Source organism: Montipora capricornis, chromosome 2 (genome assembly GCF_036669925.1).
Source record: "Montipora capricornis isolate CH-2021 chromosome 2, ASM3666992v2, whole genome shotgun sequence".
In the NCBI taxonomy this organism is placed as follows: Eukaryota; Metazoa; Cnidaria; class Anthozoa; order Scleractinia; family Acroporidae; genus Montipora; species Montipora capricornis.
In genome coordinates this window covers 66,054,570-66,062,069 of record NC_090884.1, presented here as the reverse complement: position 1 = coordinate 66,062,069, position 7,500 = coordinate 66,054,570, and the positions used below count along the sequence as shown (strand labels likewise).

At 40.3% G+C, this 7,500-nt stretch overlaps 1 protein-coding gene across 6 annotated transcripts in view; it reads right to left on the bottom strand.

The window, feature by feature from the left end:
• Nucleotides 1–7,500, bottom strand: part of LOC138031775 (TNF receptor-associated factor 2-like) — a 122,896-nt gene that overhangs the window by 45,966 nt on the left and 69,430 nt on the right. For 5 of the 6 annotated variants that reach the window (XM_068879416.1, XM_068879407.1, XM_068879400.1 and 2 more), the window contains one exon: nt 1,605–1,666. The exons of the other annotated variant lie outside the window; for it this stretch is intronic. The gene's annotated coding sequence lies outside the window, so the exon portion shown is untranslated. The remainder of the gene's footprint in view (nt 1–1,604; nt 1,667–7,500) is intronic. 6 annotated transcript variants of the gene reach the window in all.

Below are 7,500 nucleotides of genomic sequence, written 5' to 3'. Positions count from 1 at the left end.
TAAGTCAAAAATTTACTCTCCAGGACGACGTTATTTATCACCAGGTTATTCCATCATTTTGGAAATAGCAGCTACTTTATTATTCCTCGGCGTCACAATTTTTTGCTGATTTTGGGGCTCATTTTGTTGAAACTCAAACACGCTTCCAACAGACCTGTTTACTTTCGTGAACCTTCCCTGCTTACAAGGCAATACTAAAAATATCCTCCCGTATCACATTTCAATCTTAAGCTCGAACATTCAACATACAACATGATATTATAATTCACAAAGGCACAAAATATCACAGAATCCTTTTCCAGCGAAACATTTTATTGAAACAAACAACATAAGATGCACTAAAACGCCATTCGCGTTGCAATGACTTTCGACGCTATTGCTGGTTAACGAGAATAACAAACTCACGAGGCAGAATGTATATTTATATTTAATTAAGTTAGCACAACAGAAAGACGCTAACCTCATTTTGACACGAAAATGCTTTACTATTGCCATAAAAACTGTCCAGTTAAGCTCGCATATTATAAAACATGATAAATTCATAAAGGCCACCTTTTCCAGCAAACAATTTTTTTAAGCAAACAACATAATTGCTATTAGAGGCAAAAACCCCTTCTATGACCTTCTATTTCATTACGTGCGTGAAGAGAAGAAACTCAGTCGTGTCAAATATGCGCAATATTACAATAAACTAAAATTTCAGGATCACACCGACAAGCTTTCTTTCAAATAATTCTTGGCTGTCACATTTCCAATTATTTTTTTTACCTAAAGACTGTGCAGGGTTGATCACAGATCCACTTAAGGTGTTCGATTCGTTCTCTGTCTTTGTTGAACATATAAGTTACCAGAGAAATTTCCATTTGGTTTCAGTGTTCTACATAACACCACACTTGGGAAGATATTAGAAATGCAGCTCACTTTGATTTCGGCTCGACGGGCGACAGATTGTTGTCGAAGTCCATTACTCGTCGCTTTTAAGATTCCACTGCCTGTCTTGTTCAGTATCCGATTCACTTGCCATTATTGAGCTTCATAAGGGTATATTTTGTTCAAAGATCCACTAAAACGCCATTCCCGTTACATGACTTTCGACACCACTGCCGGTAAAGTTTATCATAATGATTCTACTGTGTCCACCAGAGAAATCTACGCATTTCCACTACCCTCTCTATCCTAAGAAAATACGAGCAGAAGGCTCTATGCACAAAGATACCACTCAGCAGGGGAGTGGCAGGCAAGCCTTCTACCGACACGGAAAAAAAATAAAAAACGACGAAATTCTACGCAGATTCCGACTGGGTTTGGCAACCCAGTAATAAAAGGTTCTGCTTCAAGGAATGATGAAAGGCTTCGAGATTATAAACAAATAACCCGATTACAACTTATCGAAACCATGTGTTTATGCTGAAACTGTTGAATCCACTGTCTTGAGCATTTTATGGTGAACTTAACCGTTACCAAGTCTAGACTCCTTTATCTTAACATCGCTGTTTCAAGCAGAGTCCATAAGCCCATCGCTAAGCATGCAGTAATAACTACTTTTATAATATGACATATCTTTAAACATGCATAATTGAATGGTACAAATTTATTATTCTTACCCAAAGTTTGAGGATTTGAAGCCTTCTACCTTCTTTTAATATGTGCTACAATATTCAAGATGCTGAAAAAAAAAAGAGAAGTCATAAATAGGATATAAAGAAAAAAAAATCCGACTTCCTTTTAGCATACTGTCAGCCTTTCCAGTCGAAAATGGAACATACTGTCAAAGCTAGGAAACTAAGAATCTCTTAGATTTTAAGGGAGGCTTAAAATTTTTCTCCAAAGTTAAAAAAATCCCTTGGAGCAAATTCATAGCCACCTTCGCAAATGAAAAAATTTAAGCTGGCTAAGGTGAATCCGCTCTATATGCATTTTTAAACTTTCAAGAGAGTTTTATCGAAGCCTGCTAATCACTGACTCATCACTTTCCAAATGGGGGTCACCGAGTTAGTTTTTTAAGCGATTGAAGACTAAACATTGGGTGTATTTAAATAGTTTTGTAAAACAGTTCTAAATATAGAAAGTTAAAGCAAACAAATCGACTGCTTTAGGAAGGCGTCTGGTTCATAATATGATATTGAATTCATTTTGTCAGTCCATGGATTGGTGGTTGTGGTCATATGTTTGTTGAGTGATTTCCCAGCCTAAAGACGCACTCCTAGCATTCAGAATCTTAATCTATAAGGTTTTTTATAAAGCATATAGGCGTTGCACGAACAAACTCGTGACACTGACAATGTTATTTTTCAATAGGTAAACTGTTTCCAGAAAAGGGTTACTGGGTACAAGCAAGAGATAAGGAATCAGCAGGTCTTACTGGTCCGGTACTTTATCAAGTTGTACAATTGTTTGAGACAATTTGCAGTTAATGTTTCTCCTTTCTTGTCAAAATATCCCCGTTTCAGGAAAATAAGTCTTGCTAAGCATTTAGCTCACCATAACCTGCAGTAGTAGTGAATGTTGAAGGACGGTCTCCATTCTTTTTTTCACACGAAATAAAGAACCTGCTTCTGGTCTAGTGGTTTCAGTTTAAGTTCGCTTACGTAAGATGTGAAGCGTCGACCAAAGAACGTTATACTCTGTGGTGAATATTGTTTTTCAAGCATATAGATCCTTCGATAATGGAGAGTGTTTTAACCGACGATCTTCGTTCCTGTTGTCTGCTTTGCAAGACAAGAAAACCAGAAAAGCAGAAAGGACAATAGCTGCTCAAGGACTTTACTTAACTGAGAAGTGGAGGTCATAGGTCACGGGTCAAACGTTTTCTATTTGCCACTGTTGAAAATTATCACTTCGAGTACTGAAACAATTCAAATGTCACCGAAGGCAGCCCAATCGTATTGAGAAATGATCAGTTTTAAATGAAGTGCCAACAGATAGTCTCGAGGATTTGATTGATCGAGACGTACATGAATGGATGATGATATTGTAGTTTCAGTTGACATCAACAACCTAAGATGAACCAACCAGTTCACTAGATGCAGTATGAAAAACAACATCTCTGAGTGATGTGACTAGAAAGCTCCATTTTGAATGATTGCAACAAGGACCTTAAAAGTGTCGTGATGTTTATTTTTCACTCCATAGAATTGCAGCCAAATCAAGTCTACTTGGAGTTTCTGTGAAGCACTCAAAGCAGTCAATGATGCATCTGCCCTTGGGATACAGCTTTTCGAAACAAGATGGCAGGGTTTTCCTATCCTGTTGTCTACTGGGCCACACAATTAACACTGATAGTTTCTTGGACATAAGTTTCACCCAAGTCATGAAAATATTACTGAAAGGGGTTGCTGACACGTGGAATCTGAACCCTAAATCAACAGTTAAAAGAGCTAGTCTAAGTTCCATCAGAGTAGATAAAAATTCCCGCTGAAATCTTAGCTTTCTTGCTGGCCCAGGTCTTCCTTGAACAAAACCAGGTGCTGCTAACTCGAAAGGAGGAGGAAGTTGAGGTTGTTCTTTCTTTATCTGTTTATTACCCCTCCAATATTGCATACACCTAGCCTTTTCACCCAGATAACCAAAAAAATTGAATGTTTCCGTTGAGGTCAGACCTGTATGCACCCTAAATTAATTTTCTTGTTAACTGTTCAAACTGCATGGGAACTGAAACAGAGTAGCCCGTGTCGGTTTCCACTTCTTCATCACTTCCTTCGTCATCCTCATTTGACTGTTCGGAGCTTAGCCTGGGCAACAAGCATCTTGAAGGACCGGCTTCTTGTAAGTTGTTTGCCTTCCTTTTTCCGGGGGATTTTTTGGTAGATGGTCGAAAACAGTCATAAAAACCGACGGATAATCCGTTTTAGAAGAGACGAAAGTCCCGCTAGCGCGAGGGGAAGGATTGAATACATCTCTTCGTGTCTTTGCTACTGGCTTTCGCCATATTTCGGCGAGTGTAGGGTCAACTGACCATTCGTGATATTTGAAATTCTCCTCGTCGGATTTAACATAAGTGAGATCAGGATATCTTTTGTCATTATCGCAAAACCCAACAGCAGAACGAGCGTGTTTTGGCATGATAACAAATTGTTACCATGGGCGGTAACCGGTGTAGCCATCAGCATTTATATGCTCGGCCGCGGGCTCGCCCCAGTTGGTTCGCATCCCCTGCGAAATGGCAGCGTTAACCTTGGAAAGGTCTATTGCTTACTACCTTCGTGATTTAAATGCTCTTAACACTTATCATTCGCCGGAAATTCTGGACAAGAATGCTCGTTTGCCTCTACGGCGCAAAGTGACACATTGAAATCGTTACAACATCTGCATGAGAGTATTGACCAAATCAGCCTAGCTAACATCATCAACGAGGCTTTCTTATCGCCAATGTACTGTTTCACACCGCTCCCTGCCGCTTTTCCGTGCACATCTTTCAGTAACTACTCCGAAAACCCCCTTGTTACGGTCGGTTGAGTCAGTCCGCAAGAAATTATCAAAGTTGAACACGTGCAAAGCTAACGGCCCAGACAACATCCCTGGATGGTTGTTAAAGGAAAACGCAGATATTTTAGCCGCTCCGGCATCTGACATCTTGAACTACTCGTACCGTGAAGGATGCCTGCCATCATCATGGAAGCACGCAGATGTAGTCCCCGTGCCAAAGCAAAAGCCCGTCCGTGAAGCAAATAAGCACTTACGCCCTATGTCACTAACCCCCATTTTGTCAAAGATGTCTCAAGATTATGTGGTTGACACTTACGTCAAACCTGCTGTGCTGGAGAGGATTGACCTCAACAATTTGGGGCCGTACCTAAATCTTCTACTATACAATACAATACAATACATACTAATTGACCGCTCCCCATAGGGGCTTTTCAGGGCCAATGAAACACAACGAAACGACGAAACAAAACAACAACAACTGTTAAGAATCCCAACTGGCCGGAGGCAAACCAGTTGGCTATTAACAAGTGCAGCTGAGAAGTTGAACGAGGGGCTACCAGGAACAAATTCAACCAGTGGTGAGAGCGAGTCTTGAACCCGGGATCTCCGGATCTCAAGGCAGGCGCCCTAACCACTAGGCCACACTGCCTACTACGCATGCGCTCATTAGTATGTTGCACTCTTGGTTGGGCGTTGACGAATTTGTTACAAAGTCACGAGCTGATGGTTTCCAGTTGAATGAAACGAAGTGCAAGGAACTTAGAATATCTTTCACAAAGTCAGAGAATACTTTAGAGCTTGTTACTATCAATAACACGAACATTGAGATTTTTCCATCCGCTAAATTACTAGGTGTTATGATATCGAATGATTTGAAGTGAAATGTGCACGTAGAAATGATACGTAAGAAAAGTCGCAACGCGTCTCTACTTTCTTAGGCAATTAAAGCGCGCGAAAGTGCCAACTAATGACCTACGTTTCTACACCACTTGCATGTGCCCAGTTGCAGAGTACGCATGCCCAGCCTTTCACATCGCTGTACCGCAATATCTCTCCGATCAGTTAGAACGCCTGCACAAGCGAGCACTATGCATAATAAGCACTAACGAGTTATCTTATAGACAGGCTTTAGAAGTTTTTAGCATACCTACTTTGTATGCCAGGAGAGAGGCGATTGGTAACTCAATGTTCAAGAGATACGTAATAACAATAATCACAAGCTTTATTCACTTCTTCCGCCACCTTACCTTGGCACTTTGCGTACACGGAAAAATCGCAAGTTCCAAGTCCTGCGTTTTAAAACCAATGGTTTCAGAGACAGTTTTATTGTAAGCCATTGCTGATAACATGCCCTTTTACAACTCATATATATTAAATGATCTGATTTTGAATAATTTTAGCTGTATCTTCATTGTAATTTAGTGTTTACATAATGATAAGCTTTATTATTGTTAAATTCTTATCGAATAATTTTCTTAATTTATCATTATATAATTTATAGTTACAATTAATTAACGTTTTACATTTGTAAAAATTATCGTAATTCAGCCCTCCGGCGGCAATGGTAATTTTAATGAATCAATCAATCAATCTATCTATCAATCTATCAATCTATCTATCTATCTATCTATCTATCTATCTATCTATCTATCTATCTATCTATCTATCCAAACCAGAATTAGCAGAAGAGGACTGGTTATGAAAGCCGGCAAATTCTTTGTTGTGGGTGAAAGATGAAGGGCCGCTTTTAGCTTTCATGTGAGCCTTGCGACTCTTTCCTGTTTTACCGAGCAGGGAATTTTTTTTGTCGAATAATATGTTGAAAATATTTTATAGTAATACCAGGTGACAACTGCTCCGTCTTTGGCTGTGGTTCGTGAAGAAGAAGCGCAGAGATATAGAATTTGGAAGCTATCGTCCGCGAACGGTGATGAACATGCAAGGAGGAGAGAAGAATGGCTTGGGGAGATCACGATGATGAGAGAAAGGACCCTGGATTTCAGACAGCGGATTATGAATGACAGAGTATACATACGTGAGAGGCGATTTCGCTCCCGAACCAATTGAGATATGTAGGTAAAGCTTTATATCCTCCCTGAATAGACCAGGCTCATGTTGTTGTCTCACGTGAAAGCGGACTTTTGGCGCCAGTTTTTATTTTTATTTTTATGTAAGGCTCTCTATATTTTGTCTCCCACCGTCAATTCCGTGAGGATGACAAAAAGAGACCACGGTCTGGGGCTTTACGACCTCTCATCATCCCAAAGAAAAGCCATGACCACCAAAAGCCGAACGATCTGCGTTGAAAGATGCCCGGGAGCCCTCTAACAGCTGCTATAGTTCATTTTCCATTTTCGGCGAGTGAGTTAAGAGCTTCAAAACCCCTATCGATTGGATCTTCAAGATGGTAGCTGATCTAACGATCATAAAGAATACCATAGACTACGGTAAGGATCTTCTATTTGCAGGGATTGCAAGATAAGGAAAATAGAGTAAGTTAGCAAAGCCTGCACATATGAATCCACCTGTACCTAAGACAGATCCCAAGCAAATAAAATTGGCATTACTGGGACAGAGACTCCTGCGTGAAGGAGAGACAAATGACATCTGTTTCCGAATTCCTGAAGACAATTCTTGACGGAGACCGTAAAATAATAAAAATAAACAACAACATTTCCTTGAAATTTAGGCGAAAAATGAAGCGAAAATTACAAATGATGCCACGCGATGTGAATCACAAGGATACTGCAGGATTGGGTAATACTATAGCTGCTCCTTGACCACGTCTAAAAATTAATTGCGCTTGTCAGCGGTTTGTCGATATGTTGAAATACACGTCACGTGTCACGTGACATCGGGAAAGCCATATGTTATGTAGCCAGCGAGCGAGCTCTCGCTCTGCGGTGGGAGAGAATCAGAGCCTGCACGCGTCCCTCTGTATTTTGAATGCCGCCTGCTCAAGTCACGCTGAGCGAGCTGTCAAGAATTAGCCAATCAGAGCGCACCCGAAGTAAACATTGTTATAAACATTTCAAATTGCTGGAAGCAAAAACTTCAAAGAACTGCAAAGGAAGG